This window comes from Cricetulus griseus, chromosome 4 (assembly GCF_003668045.3).
Source record: "Cricetulus griseus strain 17A/GY chromosome 4, alternate assembly CriGri-PICRH-1.0, whole genome shotgun sequence".
NCBI classification, from domain to species: domain Eukaryota; kingdom Metazoa; phylum Chordata; class Mammalia; order Rodentia; family Cricetidae; genus Cricetulus; species Cricetulus griseus.
In genome coordinates, this window is record NC_048597.1 from 123,007,150 (window position 1) to 123,028,473 (window position 21,324).

A 21,324-nucleotide genomic window follows, 5' to 3' on the forward strand; every position below is an offset into this window, starting at 1 on the left:
AAAAAATCTGGTCTTTGGTTGAGGTCTGGGGTGTCTCCAGTTTCTGGCTATTATGAATAAAGCCACTATTATGAACATAGTTGCACAAGTATCCTTGTGGTATAGGATAGAATGTTCTTTACTTATAGGCCCACAATTGGTATAGCTGGTTCGAGTGGTAGATTCCAATTTTCTGAGGAACTACCATACTGATTTCCACAGTGGCTGTACAAGTTTGCACTCCCGCCAGCAGTGAAGTGTTCCTCTTGCTCCACACCTTGATCAGTATGAACCGTCCCTTGTGTTATTGATCTTAGACATTCCAACAGGTGTAAAATGGAATCTCAAAGTAGTTTTGATTTGCATTTCCCTGATGGCTAAGGATGTTGAACATTTCTTTAAGTGTTTCTTAACCATTTGGTATTCCTCTATTGAGAGTTTTCTGTTTATATCTATATCCTATTTTTAATTGGATTGTTTGGTTTGTTGATGTCTAGTTTCTTGAATTCTTTATATATTTTGGATATTAACCTTCTGTCTGATGCAGAGTTGGTGAAATCCTTTCCCATTCTGTAGGCTGCCTGTTTGTATGACAGATAGTGTCCTTTGCCTTACAGAAGCTTCTTAGTTTCATGAAGTCCCATTCATTAATTGTCAATCTTAGTACCTGTGTACTAAGGAAGTCCTCTTCTTTGTCATGTGTTCAAGGCTACTCTCTACTTCTTTTCAGTCAGGTTCAGTGTATCTGGTTTAATATGGCATGCACTTTACTGTCTGAGCCATCTCCACAACCCCATAGTATTTCTTACAGTTTTCAGAACAGAAGGATTTTCATAGTGAGGGGTTAGGTAGCTAGAAAGCCCACTTGGATTAACTCTTAGAGGAGAGGACGATAGCATGTATTTGTTCCTGACACAAAAGCCTGCAGTCACATAGTAATAGGATGATCTTTAGAACACTTTGAAATGGCATGTCTCCATCCCAGATAAGATACATGAGTCAGATATTCTTTTTACCAGATATCAAAATTCTACTCATTTTCTACTTTTCCAGGCTTCTAATTATGAGATATAAGCCCCATCCTCCATTAACTCCATGCCTCTTAATAACTGACTAGCTATTTAGCAATCCACACTCAATATTTGAATCCATAAAATCACTTAAGAGAAGGAAATTGGGTCTATCTGGCTACTTTTGACTGATTGGGTGATAGAAAAGTTTATGTCTTCGCTCAAGCTGGGCAGACAATTGAAAAGACCCAGATTTATGGAAAAAGATTGCCTTATGACAAGCTGAGGGTTGATCGATTATGAAAGAGAGGCAATTAAATTAAGAGGGCATTCAAGTATATAATATCTAAAGACTAAGCATTGCCAATACAATTATAATAGTCATAAACTCATTTATTGCAAGATATTGACAGAGATTTAGAAGCCCAACACAAAGCAGTTACTGATAAAGTTCTATTTGGGCTTTAAGCCAGAGAAAATATTATTTATGGTTAGGAAAGGCACAAGAATTTCAAACTCTTATTATAGTTCAGTGGCTATGATGGCCTTTCTGGCCTGTCAGTAGCCCAAACTTGGGGGGTTAGTGAGGAGGCCTGAAAGGAATGAATTGTTTGTTATCTTCAGGAGAGAGGATCATGGCAGTTATTGTTGGCTTACTTTTGGGATTGAAGACAAGTTAGGACAGCATTTTTCGTCAATAAGCCTCTTCTCAATAAATGTAGAGGACAGTTGGTCATTAGTAGAAAAGTAACAGGTCAAGATGAACTGTCTCAGGGATGTTGTTGCTGTGATGAAGCACCATGAGCAAGCCACTTGAGGAGGGAAAGGTATATTTGGTTTATTCTTCCACATCACTGTTCATCATCAGGAAGAGTCAAGACAAGAACTCAAGCAGAGCAGGAACCTGGAGGCAGGAACTGATGCAGAGACCATGGAGGAGTGCTGCTTAGTGGTTTGCTCCTCATGCCTTGCTCAGCCTGCTTTCTAATAGAATCCAGGATCACTAGCCCAGCTTTGGAACCACCCATAATGGGATGAGTTCTCTCACATCAATCACTAATTTAAAAAATACCCTACAAGCTTGCCTACAACCCATCATATGGAAACATTTCCATAATGGAGGTTCCCTCCTCTCAGATGACTCTAGCTTGTGTCAAGTTGACATAAAATTAGCCATCATAGTAACTCTTCCATACCCAACATAAGGCACAGTGGATGTTTTGTCATGAGAGTATCATTGGTGCCCGTTACATGATAAGAGGCAGAGGCCAGTTGTTCTGCATATGAGTTAAGAGCAGAGTTGTAGGCTCCACTATCAAGGAGAAAAGTCATGGTCCTACCTGTTACTTCAAGATTTATTTGAGGTTTTGTCACACTGGTGATGGTCAAGTCATGGCTGAACTGAAGTCAAGAGCTTCCTCATTCCAAGGGAGCACCTGGGGCTCTGATTCAGGGGTCTTCTGATCATTAGGACAACAAGAAGTCTTAGGATGATGCTCAACATTTGGATAATGTTTTTCTAATAATTTGCATTCCAACAGACAAGGCACTGGTCTGGCAGCTTGTTTTTCCTTGGAGAGAAGCCAGTGGGAGGGAGGGATTTTGTTTTTCTGCTTTGGTTTCTGCTGCTCTGATAAACAGCATGACTAAGAACAACTTGGAGAGGAAAGGGTTTCCTTCATTTATAAGACACAGAGTGTGGTTGATAGAAGTCAGGGAAGGACCTCAGGGCAGAAATCTGGAGGCTGGAGCTAAAACAGAGACCATGGAGGAGCTCTGCTGACTGACTCTTTCTCTGGGTTGCTCAGCTCATTTTATACAGTCCCAGCCCATCTGCCTGAAGTTGGTGAGGCTCACAGTGGACTGGACCTTTCTCAACAATTAACAACTAACAAATCCACAGCCACCCTACAGGCAACTTAAGGGAGACAATTCTTCAGGTGAGGGTTCTCTTTCCAGAGAACTCTTGTTTATGTCACAATGACAAAAGTAGCCAACATGCCCAGGGAGGTTGCAAGCTGTTCTGTGTGCCCTTCTTTCTCTTTTTGGTAGATGTGGCCTCATTTTTGTCCTTAGATCAAAGTTAAAGGAAACAGAATTTATTATAATTAGTAGGTCATTAGTGTGGCTCTCAAATGCCAATGAAAATTTCCTTCCAATGCAAGGAGCAGATTGAATAAAGATTCTGTTATAGTTTGCTTTTTGTGTTTGTAATAAACACCATGACCAAAGGCAACCTGGAGTAGAAAAGGTTTATTCCATCATAAACTCTAGACCATAGTCCATCTTTGAGGCAGGAATTCCAGGCAGGAACCTGAGTAATGCTACTTAATGGTTCATGTCTGGTTCAAGATTAAATACTTTTTTTATATATATCCCAGACTCATCTGCCTAGGAATGCTATCAGCCACAGTGGGCTGAGACCTCTCATATAAACCATCAATCAAGATAGCCAGTTTCTTACAGATAGAGCCACAGGACAATCTCATGTGAAAATTGTTAAAGTGAGGGTCCTTATTCCCAGGCAACTCTAGGTGGTATCACACTAACAATAAAAGCCAAGCAGGGCAGACTCTGTCCCAGAGATGCATTTTTCCCTAACAGTAGGAGAAGTTGAAGGACCCCAACCTAAAATGTTTTCTTTCCATTAAAGGATTCAGATGAGATAAAGAGTGTAGTGCAGAAGGTGGCTGGAGTGTGCTACCAGTTAAAGTGGGCACTCTCAAAGGTGAGAGTGGGCACTAGCCAGAGAGACCATTGTGTTTGGCATACTCTTAGGTGCGTGACAGACAGTGGCCAAAGACCATTATACCAACCTACAGTGTTAGGTAGGCTTTACTGTTTCTTTAAGTCCTTAAGGCAGATGGCCTTCCTAGCAGGCACTTCCCTGTCCTGGTACCTATTGGACCACTTTTCTTAGCTCTAGTTTAGGGAAATATTAAATCTTTGTTCTTCATCAGAAATCCACCTTCTGTATAGTAATCATAGGACCTTTGGGGAAGTTTAGAATATCATGTCTCCATGAAAGGTAAGGAATGGGAATCAGATGCATTCTTTTCCTGGTTCTACTTTCTATTGGTATGAGAGTAGGGTCCATCTTGATGACCTTTATGATGGCTGACAGCTGACTACTAGAAGGGTCAGTCCTCAGCACAAAAGAAAGAGAAAAAAAAGGAAAGAGAAAACAATTACCTTTAACATTATTATAATAAAAGATTGCACAGAGATCACACCCATGTTTAAAGAATAGATGAGAATATCTTGCCTCTGTCCTGTGTTGTATGACATATATGTTTTCCTACTTATGAGTAAATTGTATCCCAGTGATACATTTCCAAATAATTTGTAGATGAATCATGACACAATCAGTAAAACTATATTAGATGATTAAGGAAATATTTATATATGGCAACAATAAAATATCAATATTCATGTTGGGACTTTCAAGTTGGGTCAGTAAAATGTAGAAAGAGAAAAGTTTTACATGAGTGTGTTGTTTAAGTCATATCTTAAAAATGAGGCCCTAATTCAATGGATATACTCAAATATTGTAGGATGTTTAAGCTACTCTATTTACATTTATCTCTTCATATTTCATTTATACCATCAAGTTAAATTCAAGTTTAATTGATGACTGTAACACAAATTCTCAGCCAACCACTGGAGAGTTGTTACCTCTACCAATACTCAGACTGAAGGGGTGATCCTGTCCTCAGACTGCATCCAACTGCACTGCTCCTCAGACTGCCTTGAGTTCCTGTCTCCTCCTGCCTTATATCCTTCTCTAGTGCTGGGATTAAAGGCATGGGATCCATGAGCTGAGATCACCTTTGTGTGAGCTCTGTTTCTCTTTTAGACTGTATCAATTTCATGTAGCTCAGGGTGGCCTTCAACTAATAGAGATCTGTCTTCCTCTGCCTCTCGAATGCTGGGATTAAAGGTGTGTGCCACCACTGCTTGGCCCCTGTGGCTAAGTAGTGTGGCTAGTATTGCACTCTGATCTTCAGGCAAGCTGTATTTGTTAGATCATAAACAAAATATCACCACAGATGACAATATAGTTAATTGTTCAAACATGGGCACTTTCCAGAGTATAAGGAAAAGCAGAAACATGTAACTATGGAAACAGATACATGCTGTTAGAGACTCACACTGGCCTGATCATGCTGTCATGTAGGGAGTGCTCTGTGTGTTCTGAGTTTTTGTCTTTGAGATGCAGGGCTGTTTATTAGACACTGTGTTAGTAATACAAGTCTTGAGGCACAGCTCTCAATTTCTATCCACTCAATAGAGGAACAGTGTCCTATACTGACTTGCTGCCACAAAAAGAAAAATTTGTGAGGCTTCCTCTGACCTGATAATGACAGTGCACATCTGAGATCTCAGCACCCTGAGTCCCAGGCAGAGGGATCCCTCGTTAGAGTCTAGCCTTGGATACAAAACAAGACTTGCCAAAACAAAACAACAGCAAAAGGCGAAATTGTGTGTTCACTTCAATTAGTAAAGGTTTGGCTCAATTACGTAAATTCTCTTAAGTCAGTGTTTAAGAAAAGTTCTACCATTCTAATATCTAAAGACTGTGGCTTTAGTGAATTGAGAATACCGAGTATTTATCTTAGTTACTGTTCTATTTTTGTGAAGAAACAGTGAACAAGGCTACTTACAAAAGAAAGCATTTAACTGGGGACTTGATTACAGTTTGAGAGGGTTAGTTAATGGTCATCATGATGGGGAATGAGGCTGCAGGCAGGCAGGCATGGTGCTGGGGTGGTAGCTGAGAGCTCCTATTGTATCCACAGCTGCAGGTAGACAAGGGGACTGGCCCTGGTGTGGGTTTTTGAAACCTCAAAGTCCACCCTGAGTGACACACCCCCTCCAACAAGGTCATGTTTCCCAATCCCTCCTAAACAGTCTACCTCCTCAGAACATTCAAATATATGAGCCTATGGGACCATTCTCATTCAAAGCACTCTGGTATTTTAAATGTGTTTGTTGTGTTTCTTGTCATTGAGACAAAATACCTGACAGAAACAATGCCAGGAAGGAGAGGCTTATTTCCTGTCACATTTTCAGAGGCATCAGTCCATAAGAGTGGGCAATGGCAGAGTGGCTGGCTCCATCTGCTGTGCTGAGACCTTAGTAAGGCTGACTTGCTCACACAGCAAACAGGAAGCAGGAGACATGGAACAGCATTGGGGTGGGTCAACCTCAGTAAGGTCTTCACCTGGTAAGTGACTTCTGTCATTCAGACCTCACTCTCCTAAAGACTCATGTGGTCAAAGTTTGAATTTCAAAATAGGAGAATATGTTAGCACATGGGAAAGCATAAATAATACAAAAACTGGGCATCAGTTAACATGTCAACGTCAAGGGAGTTGAAGCAGGGGTTGCAGAAATCAAGGCTAGCCAAGGACCGTAGTGAGCCCTGGGTCAGAAAAATGACAGTTTCTGGGTACAACCACTTAAAAAATATAAATACCAGAGATAAGTAGATAAATTGAAATATAACACCCAACACTTGAATAGCCCATAAAGAGGTAAACATGGGTCAGAAGGAAAACAATAGAAAGTACTACACAGATTTTCAGGTTGGGTGACATACACATATGATCCCAGTCTTTGGGGAAGTTGAGTCAGGCAGATCTTGAATTCAAAGTCACTTTCAAACGCACAGTGACTTTGACCTGGGTATCTTGAGACCTTGTCTCAAAGCAGCAATCAAGATAAAATGGAATATAGGTTATAAAAATATCAGGTGGAGAGTGGGGTTGGAAATGCCAGTTATGCCATCTGAAACAAGCAAAACTGAAACATAAAATACTTAAATAGTCAGAAATAGAAAAAAATTATGTAATAAGCAAGCTCAAGAAATAGAAATAAGTGCATTAATATCAGGAATTTTTCGAGACAGAGACTGTACTCAGGTAATTCAGCTTCAAAATGTGTGAGGCAAATAATGCAAGTTACAAAAGAAACCTATAATCAGAGCTGGGGATTTAACAGCAGAGAGAAGATTAATGGGAACATAGACTTGAACATCAAAGTCACCGTGATCTGACACACATCCATAGACAACTGCAGCCAACAATGGCCGCATAATGAAGCTCACCTGGGATGTTTGTCATGATGCCACATTTAACAATCCATAACATGTCTTAATTAAAGCCAGAGAGTAGAGACTCTGAGTGTTGTTCTCTGACTAATACATAATTACAGTGGAGATAAAATATGGAAACTGTGCTCAGTGGTGAAGCTCTTGCTTAGTGTGTTCATTCTTCGAACCCTAGCACAGCAAAGCACAGATACACAGATAATTTAGAAATGAAAGGCAATTGCCGGGCATGCTGGCATACAGTTGTAACTCCAGCACTTGGGAAGCTGAGGCAGGATGATCAAGTGTTCAAGTCAAACTTGACTATACTGCAAGTTTGATGCTAGCATAGATTCTGTTTCCAAAACAGAAAGAGAGAAGGAGAGAGAGAAAGAGCAGAAAGGAATCTCATAAACAATATACCCTTAGACAATTCACAAATCAAATAAAAATGTAAATTATACACATATAAATGTGTATAAATGCAATAATAAAATGAATCATGTCATTTGCTGATATTAATATTTGCATACTTAGTAAAAATGTAGTCAAAATTATATTACAAAATAAAAATATTTCATTGATTATTTCTCAACTAACCCCATAAGAAGCTAGAAAATATAAAAAATTAAGTATTAACTAAAGAGGAGGACTATCAGTAGAGAAATAAATAATATAGGTAATGGAGAAAAGTAACAAGGAAGAAACTGATTCCTTTTGAAAACTACTGATGAATTACTCACAATGCTGACCAAGAGAAGAAAATAGGACTCGGCAATGTCTAATCTAAGGACTTGCCAAACCCTAGAGGCATGGAAAGAACAATGCAGATCTGTTAGTAGTGGGTTTGTGCCAACACATTTATTTTAAATCAGTTTCCTTAAAAAATAAAACTCACCAAACGACCTCCTTAGACATATGCCTATTAAATAAATTAAATATCTGTTGAGAATATTGCCACTGATAAATATCCAGACTTGGATATTTCCATAAGAAACTAAATCAATTATTTAAGGAATGAATAATACAATTACAAAAATGTTCACAAATTTCATGAAGAACATTACCCAGCATGTTTTATGAAGACAGCATGATCTTAGCACTAAATCATGATGAAAATATTAAAAGACGTGAAATTTGAAACCAGTAACTTTCCAGGATATAGATGCAAAAATCTGTACCAAAATATTACCACACAGTATCTAAGTTTATTTGAATACAATAACATAAATAAGAGTAATATAACATGAAGAGGTAATTTGCATTTAGTATCAAATCAATGTACTAAATCAAATGAATGTACTAAAGACCACATAGAAGATGCTTTCCTCAAATGTACTCAGAGAAAAACTGTCCTGAAAGGCACAGATGTTACCACACTCAATGGAAATGCTACCAGCCTGCCTCATGTCAAGATCAGTGTGTAAATGCTGCCTTCTCCATCTTTATTAAACTTTTTTAAAAGAAGGTTTTAGCAATCATTGTGAAATAAGCAAGGGACATAAAGGACAAGAAAAGAGACAATCTCTGTCTGTGACCATTTTGCTGTTTTCAAATGAAAACCATGGAGGGTCAGGGAAGTAACTAGAAACAGTGGACCTGTTTCCCAAAAGCCTATTTCTTTATTTATAAAATATGATTGAATGATTGACAAGGACATTAGTCAGCTAGCCATAATTACAATGGTGTTGTGTCAACATAGAACACTATAGCAATAAATTTAAAAAGGATTTTAAAAATTTCAACCCTGAATTCCATTTATTAAGACATTTAAATTTTATGGTATTAGCTTCCTGCAAGTAAATTTATATATGTCCAAGTCAAAACCCAAACAGATTCTTTGTAGAAGTCCACAAGCTCATTTAGAAATTTAATAGCTATTCAAATGACATATATTTTAATAGTTGTCCAACGGGCAAAGGAGAGAATCTATTCTCTCCTTATAAAGTAAACAATATTGGAGGTGCCAGCACAGTGGCTTAGAAGGTAAGAGTGCTTGCAGCACAAGCCTGGTGACATGACTTTGAGCCTAGAGGTCATGTAAAAGCCAGATGCAGCAGCAGGCACCTGCAATTCCAGCATTCCTACAGAGCATAGATGGATGAATCTACAGAAATTGGTGGGCCAGATAACCTTGAGTAAGCAGTGCAGCAGCATAAATATTGAGAGAGACCCTGTCTGAGCAAGGTGGGAGGCAAAAGGCAGCTTCATCCACACATGCATTGGCTGATATGTTTACACGCACTCACACACACACACACATACACACACACACACACATACACACACACACACACACACACACACACACACACACACACACACACACACACACACACACACACACACACGAGAGGAGAGAGAGACAGAGAGAGAGAGAGAGAGAGAGACAGTGAGAGACACACAGAGAGAGACAGAGAGAGAGAGACATTAAGAACTAAAGACTGTTGGAAAGGACAGATATTATTCAGGGGCCATGACTAACATTGAGGCTGCTTCTGTCCAGCTCACTAGCTCTACCACCTACAGATGGAAGGATTACTTGATATCAGCAGGGCATTATTGTGATTTTTGTGGTGCCTAGGCATGTTGGTCTTTGTGCTTCTAAATAGAGTCTAAAATTGTGTCTTATGACTACTTTGGTATAAGGACAAATTTATCCCAGGCTTCATATTGTATGCTATAACTCCTGTCCTCACTTATCTAAGAATTTTAAAATAAGGTGGTTTTCACCCTTATGAGTGCACTGAACCTCCTGGCATTCGGCATCATTCTTTCTGTGTGTTGTAGAATACCAAGCTGTGATGGTGAGGCACCCTTCTTGAGGCCATATTGCTTTTTAATATTTTCTTTACCCCTCCCAACTGGCTGTGTAAGCTCATCTTTTGAGGAGTGACAATGTGTACTTTCTCTCTCCACCCAGAATCCCAACCTCGTAAAATAATTTTGTAATAGAAAATTTCCTGCTTTTGGCAGTCAGGCTTTTAATTTTTCTCTGTGAGAGCAGTCTGCCTGTTATACATTTATACTCTTTGCAAGCAGGGCCCAAGGTGACCAGAGCATTTGTGCTGAACTGAGACAAGCAGTTGACTGTGTTTTGGCATTCGAAGGAGAGCAGAGCTCAGAGGCTTTGTGTACCATCACTTCTCTCTCTCTCTCTCTCTCTCTCTCTCTCTCTCTCTCTCTCTCTCTCTCTAACATTCACGTCACATTAGGGTGATTTGAGAACATGTTAACTTAGTTTTTTTCCTAGTTCTAAGAACAAAGAACTCTGAGGCTTTTCTGGAAGTGTAAGGAAACTCACTGTCTAAGGTGTGTTTTGAGATTCTATGTGCACTGTGGTACCTGGACGTGAAGGAAGCAGCATCTTTGTATCTGTCTTTCAAAAGCTTTCAGTTTACCCAGGAGATGAATCTAGCAATGAACAGCAGGAATCAACTGTGAGAGCTACAGCATGACTCTTGAACACAGCAATTCAAGGAAGGCTGCATGGATGGCCTGAATTATATCCTCACTCATGTGACAATTGCCATACCCCACATGAATGCCCAGGCAATCTGACACAAATCTGGGTACACAAAACATCAGCTGAATTTATGAGACTTTTATCTTCAAACTCTTCTCATAGCATTGTAATCTGTCCCCAAGCCTTCAGAGAAGTAATTATACAAACCAGAAAAGCACTTCTGTCTGGTTCAGTCATATAATTCTTGGGAAACTGTTCTAAAGAAATTATTATTTTTTAATATCTGAAAAAGTAGTTCAGGGATATGGCTCAGCAGGTCAAGGTGGTTGCTGGCAAGACTGATCACCTGAGTTTGATGTCTGGAGCCCACAGGATGTAAAAGACAGAATGAATAACTAACATTGTCCTCTGACCTCCATACTCATGCCATGGCATGTGTGCATGCACACATACAGATACACACACATACACATACACACACACACACACACACACACACACACACACACACACACACTGAATAAATAAGTAGATTTAATAAAAATTTTAAGAGATAAGAATTGGCATCTAATTCAAAACCTTTTCTCATGATCGCCAATGATGATAAAACACTATAAAATAAAAAACAGCTTACTGGAAAAGAGGGACATGCTGTGGTGCCATCAGAAACAGCTTTCTGGAAAATTATAATAAATGTGTACTCGTGAGTACTAACAACTAGTGGAGAATATTTTATTTCTATTCATTAAAAGAATAGATTAAATAAGAACGACACTAATAATAATTACAAAGCTTCTAAAAATGTGGGTTAAGATGAAGGCTAGAAGTCTATGATATTATGTGGTGATATCTTGTTTGTACAAATAAAGCTTCTCTGAAGATCAGAGGGTGGAGCATTCTGCTAGCTAACCATAGAGGTCTGGAGGTCTGTACAGACAGGAAGTGAAATGGCTGGGTGGAGAGAGGAATATAGGGGGGAGGAAACAGGAACTCTCTTCCTTTAAGAATTCCCAATAGACTTACCAAATCTACTGATAATGTCAGTGAACTATGAGGCGTAGCACATCTGATCCAAAAACTATCGTGTAGTTGTGGGCTCAGAGTAGCAGCCTGTGGAGGGAGCTCTGGGGAAAGCCAGAAACCAATAGGGGGCTGGGGGATCTCACTTCCTGTCTTTGTCCAGCCATCTCATTTCCTGTCTGTCTATTAACTAGTGGCAAGCTCCACCCTCTGATCTTCAGATTTGCTTTATTTGTACAAACAAGATATCACCACAATATCCCAACATGATGAGGCAAATAACTTCAGTATTTACTCTGAATTATTTGAAAGGGGATCAAAAAAGACAAAACAATGCATCTTAGCAGATATGAGACTCTGTACCATGAATCTTTCTTTATAATGAAGTAACCAGCTCCCCATTTCGGCTGCTATAACAGCCTAACACGTGCTTGCTTGACCTTGCCTTGGTCACTAGAAGGTCAGATGCCTGCCTCTTGGCAAGGAATCAATCAGAAGTTAGCTGGTAGTGTTATGCTTTACAGCTCTGGGTGTGCTTTACAGACAAGTGCACAGCAATGATGTGTAGAGCATAGTAACTGCCCTGGGTGGGCCTATGGGCCATAGCAACCAGTTGGCCAATCAACACAGGGCAAGTCCTCCAAGCCTGGAGGCACACCAATCCTGAGCCTGTGCACACCCCTAGACACTCCCCTTACACTGCCCTATAAGATCTCTATCCTGTGGCTTCTCGGTGTCTTTCCCAGCCATCCACCATGGTGGATAGATGAAAGGCCTAAGCTAACATGGGGTTAGCTCATTAAACAACTGCAATAAAGCCTCATGCTGTTTGCATCAAGTTTTCGCCTCCGCCTGGTGATTGGGGTTGTTGCAGTCCTGGGCCGAGATCCTGGGACCCTGAGCCTCCAGGGGTCTTTCAAAAATAGGTCCTCTTTGGCTGAATTTTCACTTTCAGTTCCCTAAAGACAACCTTACTAAGTTTAGTAATATTAAATGGAATTCTAGAAATAAGCAACTCATAAGTTTTAAATGGTGCATTGAGTTGTATGTCAGTGGCATTAAGACTACTTACTTGGGTACATCTTTGTTTATCATATCCACTCTGTGTACAAACCACCCACTTTTCACTTAGTATCTCCCAGCTATCAGATCGCCTAGCAAAGCACCAAAGAGCTTATGTTTGGGTGACTCTCATGTAGTGCTCTAATGCTACACCACAATGTATACTTCATTCACCTCACTCCATCTTATAACACAGACACTGAATAATTCACATCATTTCAAGAAAGGTGAGTACAATATATTTTGGAAAGACCACATGCACATAACTTGTTATAATAGGTTGTTGTCATTGTTTTATTTTAAACTGATAATGTTTTATGCTTTGGTGATTTAAAAGAAAATGGACTCCAAAGGGAGTGGCACTATTAGTAGGTATGGCCTTGTTGAAGTAGGTGTGGCCTTGTTAGAGGAAATGTGTCACTGTGGGGGCAGGCCTTAAGGTCTCTTTTGCTCAAGCTTTCCCCAGAGTGACATTCCACTTCCTGTTGCCTTCTAATCAATATAGAGCCAGTACCATGCCTGCACACATGCTGCCATGCTCCCTGCCATGATAACCTCTGAACTGTAGGCAAACCACCTCATTTAAATGTTATCCTTTAAAAGAGTTGCCATGGTCATAATGTCTTTTCACAGCAATAGAAACCCTATGACATATGTTAAATATATAAATAAATTTATAATATGAACAGTGAATTGTAACTTCAATATCAATAGCCTGCTTTGGAAGAGAAAGGGGAGCAGATTAAAAGGAGAACACGCACATGCACAGAGGCAGAGACAGACTGAGAGAGAGAGCACTAACTTTGTTTCTAATGACTGTTCTGAGCCCTGAGGTTTTTTGCTACTGTTATGAATTATAATATAAATAAATATCTGATATGCAGATGGCCTTAGGCAAACCACAGGTTGAGAACCACTGGTCTAGGTGATTAAACAGCCTCTGCATTTCAAAAAGGGGTTATTCCTCATGGTGGTGACTGGCTAGGGCCTCTTTTCTTATCATACTAACCCAACACACCCAAGGGTGCAAGCTGAAAAAGAATTGACCATGCCTTCTTCTGTGTTAGAAACTAATGAATGCAATGCCCAGATCCTCTAGAACAGTGGCTCTCGACCGGTGGGTTGGAACCCCTATGGGGGGAATCAAATGACCCTTTCACATGTCAAGAATCCTGTATATCAGATATTTCCATTATGATTCATAACAGTAGCAAAATCACAGTTATAAAGCAGCAATGAAAATATTTATTCATGAAGAACTGTACTAAAGGGTTGTAGCATTAGGAAGGTTTAGAACCACTGTTGTAGAAGAAAGTACTTTCTCTCTAGCTGTATGGCGTTAAGTGATTGCCATCTAGGAAGGATTAGATTGAGGTAAATCATATAAGAGGCACTCATCTTAGGTGTCACATTTAAGTGAGAACCATAAAAATTATCAATTAAAGTCAGTCATGCATGTATAGGGGGTGTGTTGAGGCATGTCCTCATCTTTCTGCTCAGGTTGATCTTGAACTCACTATGTAATCAAAGCTAGACTTGAACTCACAGTCCATTTACTTCAGCCTATAGGCAGTAGAGCACCATTAAGCCTAACTAAGATAAATGACATTTTAGTGAAATGTTTCATAAGTCAAAACCAATGCAAAAACTCCATGATAAAATATCAAGTTTTAAATAAATATATTTATTAGTATATTCTGTATCAGTCAGAAATTTTTACAGTCTTCACTGGGCAGCCAATGTTGGTACCCAGTGAGGCTGTGGTATCAACACTTATTCATTGAGTTTTAACCTGTACTGTTGAACAGGAAAGCTACAAGTGATACAGTATCAATTATCTAAAATTTAAGACATAAAAAATACCATTTCCAAACATGAACACTACAATTATGTCCACACATAACACAAAGTTCATTATCATAGTCATATATCAACATTATTAAAAGGATACATTTTTGTAGTGTAGGACACAGTGGAGGCTTAAATTTAAGTTATAAGTTAAGTAATATGTATCATGTTTATTTTGTTCTTTGTATCTTATATGTAAATATATTTGTGTGTTGGACTGAAATAGAAAAGTAAGATTCATGAGTCACTCTTTAACATCTAAGCCCTTTATATATAAATATATTTTACATGTGTCAGAGTAGCAGAAAATGGATGTGTATATAAGTATATTGCCCTCCAGAAAAAGAAGCCTGGTTTTCCAGTTTTTAAAGCAAGTCATATAAATTGTGGATGATCATTATTCTCAGCAACTGTGCCTCTCATGCCAAATTTCTATATCTCTAGAACATAATAGTATCTTTCTATTGGTTAGACATACCCTGAGAAACATTTAACCAAATCCTAAGTACCACCTGTAAACTGCTGAACACATTCCCTGTTTCCTCAGTCTTGAAGTTACATGTCAAACTTCTTCATATTGCCCACAAGTTTATGGCTTCCAAGTGGGTAACTGAAAATAGTGAAGACAGCAGCGACACCATGGGTCCCTAAGCCCTCCATCTTGATTGTGGCAGATGAAACCCGTCACTGGTTGTGCTGGCATTCTTATTCACTCTTGTTCATGTATCTTGGCCCAAACTGTAGTAACAGAAGTAGCTTTTGACCATTGATTCTATCCTACATTAAGCCTGATGGGGTGGATGTGAGAAGAAAGCCTTTCTCTGGCTAGTCTATGACACGAGATGAGAGTAATCCTATTGAGTTTCAACCTTGAGAAGGGTTGAGCTGTCATGGCAACTTCTCACACTCTGATGATGTGCAGCTTCTGTGAAAATTTGTGAATAAGAGATAAGTTGGAGAGGGCTGGGTGTCACTTTGACAGCCAAAGCAGTTATTATGAGTAAGACTCAGATGGCATTGAAGCAACAGGTCGGGTTAGTCAATGCTGAAAATCATGCTCTGGTTAATGTCATGATGACCTAGTCTGTCTCTGTAACAGGTAAATGCAACAATTCTGGAGCAAATGCCAATGCCAGGGAACCTGGGACAGCAGAGGTTATTCATGTCTCATTCTGTTGTCTGTCTTCTATGTGGCATGCCTTTCTGTCAGCGGTGTAATCCTTAATGCCATCACCCTTTCCTCCCTCTCCTTGCTCTACTAATCTACCACTTTTAAAATAAGCAGAAAGCAACTCAAATTGGCGGGTGTCACTGAAATAAGACACCAGCTATTCCCCATCAGTCTTTCCAGAGTAACTTCAGTCCCTTAACACAAGGACTCTTCTAGTGTTCTTGTGTACTGTCTGCCTACTAGAGGTGGGCTGCAAGTTACTAGAGAGAAGACTGCTTGTCTGACCTCCAGCAAGTCTAAGATATAAACAAATGTAGCCCAGCCATCAAAAATGGAGGAAAGATGTTGATTACTGTAGAAAAGCACCCCCCCCACACACACACTAAGAAAAAGCAGTTGTCTATAGCAAGGAATGGTTAATGTCCTTGTTTTCACAGCTGCTGACTGGTGTTTCTTTTCTCCTCATATTCATATTTCTTTTTCCCATGTTCTCATTCACCAAATAGCATCCTTGTTTCTTGTTTAAACCAACAAACTCCCAGCAGCCATAACTCCCAGCATGGGAAGTCACTAACTTGATTGTCTCTGTGACAGGGTCCATTTCTTTTTGTGTGGCTAAAGCTCTGCTATCTTATACAAACATATGATTAAAACACACTAGATATCTTAGAAATTTAGAAAAATTCCAAGACGATTTCAATTCTAAGAATAGATACGAAAATCTATTAAGAGGTGTTGGTAGTTATCCTTATTATTCAGGCATCGGCCCCTATTATCTGGTGTCAGGATCTTAAAGACACTTGAACTGAAATTTAGAGCAAAAAAAAAGTGTGACTTTTGTTGCACAAATCTTGAAATGTGTGCTTAACTAAAAGTTTCAGAATTATTTTAAGAACATGTCCATTCTGATTTAAAAAAATAATAGTAATAAAATAAATAAGAAGCCTACCGTTTCTCATTTTCCTTTCAGGCCAAGGTAGGAAGTAAGGCTTCCAAAGAGTTCTACATTCTGAGAAACTGGCATCAGGAAGCAAACCTCCTGCTGTTGCCTGGTAGCCTGGAAACACGTTACCAGGATAGTTCAAAGGGTCTCAAATATTGAACTTGGGTTAAGATGTTTCCACAACAGTAGAGCCCCACAAGTTACTAAGAATCAATGACATGAATAGCATTATTTGAGTGTAATTACGTAATACATATGCATTATTGGGCTTTCTGTGTAGACAAAAATATCTGTTTTGGTATATTTGCACATATTTAAAGGACGATATGCTGTAATACATAAACATGCCAATGGACTTAAAAGTATATGTCTCAATATACTTAAATTTAAATCAATGCAGTGATTTTTATATGAAGAGACAAAGGTCATATGAAAAAAAGAGATAAAATTCCAAAAGGCTCAAGCTAGTTTCATGAAAATTAATTCATATGGAATTAAGTTTCATAAAAGTAAACCTGGCTTATTATGTTTCTGGGATGAGAACCAGGTTACCAAGCAAACTGACCAAGATGCAATGCTACCAGAAACAAGGAAGCACTTCAAAGCAAATTCCCAGGAATGATACCTAAATTACAGTTTAAAAATGTTAAACTCATGCCTGGGAGTGTAGACTGGTGATAGAGCATTCACCTCCTATGCATGAGGCCATGGTCCAGTCCCCTGTGTTGCAAAATTACATAGGTGATGTGGCTTGAAGGTGAATTGTCTCTTACAGTCTCCTGTGTTTGAATACTTGGTCTCCAGCTGATGTCTCTGTTTGGAAGGTCATGGAACCTTCAGAAGGTGGAGACTCACTGACAGAAGTGGTTCACGGGGCAAGCCATGAGGTTGTATACTGTAGCCCCATTTTCTGCTTGCTCTCTACTGTCTTTGCCAATACAACATGACTACTCAAGTTTCCTGCTCTGGTCCTCATCCCTGCCTAGCATGAGTTACTCTATCTCTGCAACTGTAAGGCAAATAGTGCTCTCCATCATGAAACTCTATCTAGCCCGGTGTATGGTCTGTCAATGAGAGAAGTAACTAATAGAGGGAACAAGTTAAAGCAGATACAAGATAAATACTTAACAAATTGTGAAATACTGGTTTTAAATATCTGGCTAGTGTCTTAGTGAAATCCCCCCAAAATTTCCCGAAATTCAGTATGAAGGTTCAAATAAAGACACATTAAATACAAAAACTTGGTGCTATACAACATAATGCTGGAATCTGGAAGAAATTTTCACAACTTTCCAGGTGATGGAACTAGAAGCAAAATGCACGGAGGTTTCCTTCCACTCACCCAAGTGAGTAAAACAAAGACATTTTCTTGATGCTGGAGATTAAACTCACAGCCTTGAACATGATAGATAAGTGCTGCCTCTCCAGCTATAGATACAGTTTTTGAGATATTAACAAAACACTTCATGTCTCCAAGACTGCCTTGATCCAACTAGTCAATAAAATGGCCTCTGTCTGTCTTTCTGTCTGTCTGTCTGCCTGCCTGCTAGCCTGCCTGCCTGTCTGTCTATCTATCTTGCAAACAAGCCTCCATTTTTTCTTGCTGCTTCAATTTGTCTAGCTAAGATCTTTGCTTTAGAGTAGATTTGTAAATATTGGTTCGCGGTGTTCACTGTCCTCATGAACGTTGCTTTGGTCAGTTTGTGTGGATGGGCATTAAATGTTTAAACTTCCAAGAGCACACTCTTCAAACGGCCAGTTCTCCTGAGTGTCCCTTTGTCCACTGCACTTGCCCCTTCCTCTTCATTGTGCAACCTTAAGGACTCAAACTGATTTGCAAGAAGAAATTGCAAGTTTGGTAGTATCTGCAAAATGTTAACAGCCTTGGCATGCTTGTGGTCTTTTTGTTACAGGAAAAACAATCAAGCTGCTTCTCTCATCAGCACAGGTGAAATCTTACATAATTTATAGGTTGACCGTCTGTAGCCCACACAAGTTGTCCCTTGCTCACGTCAAGGCTGCTTTTCAGCTGGACAGGGATCCTCTGCTCCTCCACACTGTTGTCCCTTCAGCAGCTACTGCCCACTGCAAGCATCTCAGATTGCTCAGCTTTCACCTGTGTTCTAATTCTCTAGAACCCTGTCCCGTGTGTCCAACCATTTGACTGAGCATGCTTACGGCTCTTCAGCCTTATTTCTGCCAGGAGGGATGTTCAAGGCTCATCCTGGATCTTGGATTTTATTCTCACTCCTATAGGAGTTTCCGCACTACCCTTCAGACAGCCATTCCTCCCGTGCACAACGTCTCTTCACACATCCCGGCTAGAATACTTCCTTTGTTAGTCAACAGTATGACCTTCTACATGTTGCTTACTTTGCATGCAGCCTATGTTTTCAACTATGGTGAATAATTCCAGATATGCCTGCTTCAGAATCTTCTCAGTGAAAGAGGATATGTTTCATAAAGGTAGTAAGTGGATTAAAAAGTGTAAAGATGTCTTTGCACATTCTTGATTCCTGTGATAATGGTGCAAGCTTATTTTCTGAAGTCTTAGCCTTCATAGCTGGCATCTCACTCATTTCTACTAACTCCAAAAGAATACAGAGCATAACTTGATAATGTATCCTGGTGTGTCTCCTAGGCAACCCTGTAATGACATCTTCCAGAATACAGGATACCAGTTGCTTCTCATCCTCCTGTGAAACTTTCTATAACAACAAAGAAGAATTATTGCTGTGTGTTGCTATCTTTTGTCTTCTTCCATGGCACTTTTGTCATATTAAAAAAGGATATTCCCTGAGTTTTAGAGCCAGGGAAAGGGGATGATACAGATGTCCCAGTTAGGGCTATCTCTCAGTCACTTCTCAGCACCATGGCCAGTTGTGAGTCTCACAGAGGCACGGAAGGTAATTGGTGATGCCTAAGGAGGGAGAATCATTTTCTTTTGGGTGTGTAGGTTTGCCCACACTCCAACTGGGTGGCCCATGTGCTTTTGGACAACATCAATTGTACTCAGTTGGTTATAAAGGTAATAAAAAAGAAGTGAAAATGATATTATGAGGGGTTAATGTTGGGGTAGGTTGGGAGAGAGTTAGAGGGAAGCAGAAGGGGATGGATAGAATTAAAATATAAATGTGTATGAAATTTTTAAAGAATAAATTAAAAAATTATAGCAGGAGAAAATTACATGTTTAAACATTTTACTTAGTAGAATGTTGTAAATTAAAGCATAATCAAATAATTTGTTTCATTTCCCCGTTAGAATGGAAAGAAAAATCAGTGTAATTTTAGTATCAATTTTAAGTTTCTCAAAAAACATATAATTATGTTTACTTAGAAATGCCAACTATTATCGGTTAGGCAATTGTATTTGTGAAATTTTCTACATCTGTTCATTCATTTATTCCTCTCAGAAAAGTAAGATAGCAGTTGTCCCCATCTCTGTGAAAACCCAGCATGTTAAATGATTTACAGTGTTAGCTGAAACCATAATCTGTCCATGTCTCATGACTTTTATCCTAATGCATTCTCTTATTCCTCTTGGAATTCAAGAGGAAGCTTCCATATAATGTGTGTTTGATTTAGGATCAATAATAATGATAATCCTAGCATCCTACCAGAGTGGTGGAGTGGGCATGAAGTCCTACTCCCAGATGAGGAACTATTGGCAGATGTTTCCTGCTGGAAGGGAGGAGAGTCAGTTTTCCTTAAGAGTGTGCTCCCTAGCAAGTTGACCATGCTCCAGTGAATGGCCATTCACCCAAGAGTAGATGAGCAGCACATATTGGACTTGATTTAAGAAACAAACAAGTAGACATGAAGTTGGATGGGTAGGGAAGGGTGGTAGACTTGGGAGGAGTTAGGAGAAGGGTGAATATGATCAAGACATATTGTATGAAATTCTTAAGGAACTAATAAAATGTCAGAAAAGGAGTAATAATGAAATTTATGTGTCTTAGCTAATCTAAGCCTAGCCCAGCTTTTGTTTTGTTAAAGGACAAGATGTGACAATCTCACATAAGTTCTGGAGGTGGAACAGACTCTAGATTTATAGGAAGCTTGGTTGCTATAATTATAGGAAGCTCCCTACCTTCTCTATATCTCAAATTCCTACTATAAAATTGTGTAATGATGGTGTTTAAGAGCTTGATAAGATCTCAAAGTGCTCACCATAACATTTAGCCAGCTTTCAAAACGTTACTTATTATAGCCATTTTCTTGAGGACAACTGCCCCTCAAATTTTTAGTAATATTTGTTGATTGTCTTTAAACCAGATACTGTACTGAGAAAGTTTTTATTGATGTGGCCCAGTTACATTTCCAGATATTCAATCTTTCCAGCTAAAGTTGTCATTCCCATTCTATAAATAACAATCCTGCATTTAATCACAGAGCCCATCACTGGGTGGTCTGCCTAATTTTATCTAGATTCAACCATTGCTTATTCCATCACTATCTGCGCTTCTCTGGTGTAAAAATAAGAGCAAATTTTATACAGGCCCTATTTGGTAGCATCTCAGAGATAGTATGTACTGTGTCCCCAGAGGACAGAGTGGCAGTAGCTTCCAGCATGGAACCAAAGCACAGCTGTACTCTGCCAATACAAAGACTGACTTAGGACAAGGTGTGCTGCCTGAGAGGAGGAGTCCCAGGAGGAAGGTTGCTATTCATTCCAGGTTCTCTCCATCATTTTACTCAACTGTCATGGGTTGCTGATTTGAGATACTTATTCTA